The sequence below is a fragment of the Acomys russatus genome, chromosome 7 (assembly GCF_903995435.1).
Source record: "Acomys russatus chromosome 7, mAcoRus1.1, whole genome shotgun sequence".
NCBI classification, from domain to species: Eukaryota; Metazoa; Chordata; class Mammalia; order Rodentia; family Muridae; genus Acomys; species Acomys russatus.
Genome location: NC_067143.1, coordinates 59,673,733 through 59,678,374, shown reverse-complemented (window position 1 = coordinate 59,678,374; position 4,642 = coordinate 59,673,733). Strand labels below are relative to the sequence as shown.

At 47.3% G+C, this 4,642-nt stretch overlaps 1 pseudogene; it reads left to right on the top strand.

The window, feature by feature from the left end:
- Positions 1 to 3,921: 3,921 nt before the first annotated feature.
- On the top strand, positions 3,922 to 4,338 carry LOC127191861 (mitochondrial import receptor subunit TOM20 homolog; annotated as a pseudogene).
- Positions 4,339 to 4,642: the final 304 nt, after the last annotated feature.

The window sequence follows — 4,642 nt, the reverse complement described above, 5'->3', positions numbered from 1 at the left end:
AGGAAGTTTTCATTTGTTCTGGTCACTATGACTTGTAGCTCTGACTGATTGGCCTCGGGTGCTCCTAGGAATGGTTGCTAGTTGTGCATTTGTGGCTCTCCCTGGAAACTTGGGGGTGGGAGGGGCGGTTCAAGTTCTCAGGCCCTGAACACAAAATGGCGTTGCTTTGATCTCAACACAAAGACAGCTGGGGCTCCTTATCTCAAGAAGAAGAAAAAGTGGAGAGGTGCCAGGCAGTGGTGGCACACGTCTTTAATCCCAGTACTTGGGAGTCAGAGGCAGGTGGATCTCTGTGAGTTTGAGACCAGCCTGGTCTACAACGAGAGTCCAGGACAGGCAGGGCTCTGTTACACAGAGAAACCCTGTCTGGAAAAAACAAAAACAAAAGGTGGAGAGGCTAGAGAGATGGCTCAGCAGTGAAGAGCACCAGCTGCTCAGCTCCCTGCACCCACACCAAGGCTCCCACTTGTCTGGAACTATAGTTCCAGGAGATCTGGTACCCTCTACCCTGCTCTGACCTCCCCAAGCACTGCATGCTCATGGTACACCACAGACGAGCAAAACGCTCATACACATTTAAAAAAATAAAAATAAGAGAAAGGAGTGTGGGGCTCAGGAAATGGCTCAGCTGTTAAGAGCACTTGCTGTTCTCCAGGAGACCTGAATTCAGTTCCCAGCATCCACACATCAAGTGACTCACAGGTGCCTAGAACTCTAGCTCCTGAGGATCTGACCCACTCTTGTGCACAGATAGACAGACGTGCTTGAAATTAAAAGTAAATCTTAACCCAGGCGTGGTGGTGCTCGCCTGTAACCCCAGCACTCGGGAGGCAGTAACAGGTGGATCTCTGTGAGTTCGAGGCCAGCCTGGTCTACAAAGAGGGTCCAGGTCAGCCAAGCTGCACAGAGGAGCCCTATCTCAAAAAAAAAAACAAGCAAACAAATAAATATAAATAAATCTTAAGGAGAAAAGGAAAACAAAAAACAAGAGTTTTTGTCCACAAACTTCATTTAAGGAGAGACCACAGAGTTGGGTGTGATGGCGCACACCTTTATTTATTTATTTATTTATTTATTTATTTATTTATTTTGTTTTTTGTTTTTTTGAGACAGGGTTTCTCTGTGTAGCCTTGGCCATCCTGGACTCACTTTGTAGATCAGGCTGGCCTCGAACTCACAGCAATCCGCCTGCCTCTGCCTCCCGAGTGCTGGGATTAAAGGCGTGCGCCACCACGCCCGGCTTTTTTTTTTTTTTTTTTTTTGGTTTTTTGAGACAAGGTCTTTCTGTGTAGCCTTGGCTGTCCTGGACTCACTTTGTAGAGCAGGCTGGCCTTGAACTCACAGCGATCCGCCTGCCTCTGCCTCCCAAGTGCTGGGATTACAGGCATGCGCCACCACGCCCAGCCCAGCGCACATCTTTAATTCCAGCCCAGCGCACATCTTTAATTCCAGCCCTGGGGAGGCAGAGGCAGGTGGATCTCTGTGAGTTCAAGGCCAGCCTGATCTACAAAGCGAGTCCAGGACAGCCAAGATAACACAGAGTAACCCTGTCTCAAAAAGCCAAACAAACAAACAAAAACCAAAACAAAACAAAAAACCCAGAGGGGAGAGACCACAGACCACAGGACAATATTCTAAACAGTAAGAATCTGACGTAGTGCAGGCTGACTTCAAGCTCCTGCCTCTGTCTCCTCAGCATTGAGGTTATGGGCATGTCTCACCATACCCTAGGGCCGTGGTTCTCGACCTTCCTAATGCTTCAACCTTTTAATGCAGATTTTCATGTTGTGGCAACACCCCAACCATAAATTTATTTCCTTGTTGCTCCCTCATAACTGTAATTTTGCTACTGTTATGAATATCTGAGACCCAGAGGTTGAGAAGCGCAGCCCTAGGGGCTTATTTTATAGACTGGATTGTCCAATAGTCCGGGCTAGCCTTGGACTTCAGATCCTCAGGCCTCAGCCTTTGTTAGCTTTTGACACAGTGTCTTAGTCTGCCCAGGCTGACCTGGAACTCACAGTGATCTATGAGCCCCAACCTTCCAAATATAGAAACACAGCAAGTGGAAGCAGCACAGCACTGTGAATGGGAGTAGAGAGGGGCAGTGGTGGCTGGGAGAGGGTGCGGTGCAGGGTCAACACTTACTGGACAGCCTGGGGACTGGAAAGGCACTAAAGAAGCAGAATCCTTGAGCTGTGAGAACCATGGGATGCTGAGCACAGGAGGAACGCAGGGCGGGCCTGAGGCAGCTGTTGTTTTCGCTGTCGTTCCTCAGTTGGAAAGAAGAGCAGCAGGCAGCAGGACAAAGACAGGGTTCCAGTCTCCACCTCTAGTTGTGGGAGGTGGTGAGGTTATCTGTTCAGACTGTGTGTGGCTGTGCGCTGAGGAGAGAGGACACACAAAACTTTACTATGCCAATAGGAGAGGACCTGCAGGAACTCACTGTGGCTCCTTTAGCTTGAACTGGGAATGAAAATTAAGACAGAGCCATGGTCCAAGTGCCTGAGAATCAAAGCGATTTTTTAAAAAAGATTTATTATGTATGTATGTATAGAAGGTTCTGCCTGCATGTACACCTGCAGGCCAGAAGAGGGCGTCAGATCACATTACAGATGGTTGTGAGCCACCATGTGGATGCTCGGAATTGAACTCAGGACCTCTGGAAGAGCAGCCAGTGCTCTTAACCTCTGAGCCATCTCTCCAGCCCCGCCCCCCCCCGGTCTTCCCCTTTTCTTCTGAGACAGGGTTTTTTCTCTGTGTAGCCTTGGCTGTCCTGGACTCACTTTGTAGACCAGGCTGGCCTCAAACTCAGAAGAGATCTGCCTGCTTCTGTCCTCTGAGTGCTGGGATTAAAGGCATGCGCCACCATGCCTGGCTTTAACTCTTTTTTTCTTTTTTGAGACAAGATCTCACTATATAACCCAGGCTGACCTTGAACTCATAACCCCATGTCCTGAGATTACAGGCCTGTACTATCCCACCCAGCTAAGTATTTTATTTTCAAAAACTTATACAGAAGGAGGCTGAAGATTGGCTCAGTGAATAAAGCATATTTGCAATGTAGATATGAAGACCAGAGTTCAGATCCCCAGCCAGTCCTTATATAAAAGCCAGGCTGGTGTGGCTGGCCTGAAATCTCCTCACTCCGGAGCAAGCCGGCTAGACTAACCAAATGTGTACACTCCAGCTTCAGCAAGACTTCCTGCCTCAAAATATAAGATGGAGCCTGGCACGGTGGCACATGCGTTTAATGTAAGAACTCAGGAGGCAAATGAATGTGGATTCTTTTTTTTTTTTTTTTTTTTGATTTTTGGTTTTCGGAGACAGGGTTTCTCTGTGTAGCCTCAGCTGTCCTGGATTCACTTTGTAGACTAGGCTGGCCTCGAACTCACAGAGATCCACTTGCCTCTGCCTCCCAAGTGCTGGGATTAAAGACGTGTACCACCAGGCCTGGTTTATGCTCCCAATTCTTCTTGAGTATATTGAACTAGAAAAAAAATCTCTATCTGTAAATAAACCTTGGCAAGCCCACCTCAGTATTAGATGAGTGAAGGAGTGCAAGTAAAAATTAATTTTTTTTCCAACAAAACCTTAATATTGAATTGGCACCTGATACATTTGCTTGTTTTGAGACAGGGTCTCTCACTATGGAGCATGGGCTGGCCTGGAACTTTATATGTAGACCAGCCTGGCCTCAAACTCACAGAAATCTGCCAACCTCTTCCTGGAGAATGCTGGGATTAAAAGCATTTGTCACCATGTCCAGCTAGCTGATAAATTATTAAATAAAAAAATCTGTAGTTTTTCCTTCTGGTCAGGAGGCTGGTGGCTGCGAGCAGCTGGGATGGGCGGATCTGTTGGAGCTAAGTGCTGAGTGGAGGGCCGCCTTGGTCCAGCACACATTCCAACTGAGCAAAGATGGTGGGCGGGAACAGTACCATGGCCACGGGTGTGTGCAATGCCCTCTTCATCAGCCACTGCATCTACTTCGACCGCAAAAGGCAGAATGACCCCAAATTCAAGAACAAGCTTCGAGAACGAAGAAAGAAATAGAAGCTTGCTAAGGAGAGCCAGGCTGTCCAAGTTACCCAATTAAAAGGTGCTGAAGCTGTTCAGAAAGTCTTCTTTAAGGAGATACATCATGTTGAAGATTACTAGCTCAAGGTGACTAGAGAGGGTGTAGGCCACCTGTGTGTGGACAGCCTCAGCAGCTGCTCCAAGTGTTAACAGCAGACTCTTCCACCTCCAGTGTTCCAGATGCTTCTGAACAAGCTTCCAACCACTAGTCAGAGAACTGTAAGTGCTCAGAGCTTGGCTGAAGATGATGTGGAGTGAGCCAGATAGGAACATCACAAAATTTCAGTAAAACAATTTAACCTCGTCTACAAAGTGAGTCTAGGACAGGCAGGGCTACACAGAGAAACCTTGTCTTGAGAAAAATGGGCTGGAGAGATGGCTCAGAGGTTAAGAGCAACGTCTGTTCTTCCTAAAGGTCGTAAATTCAATTCCCAGCAACCACATGGTGGATCACAACCATCTGTAATGAGAGATCTGGTACCTTCTTGTGGCAGGCAGGCGTACCTGCTGGCAGTATAAATAATAAATACATCTTTTTTATATAAATATATCTTTAAAAGAA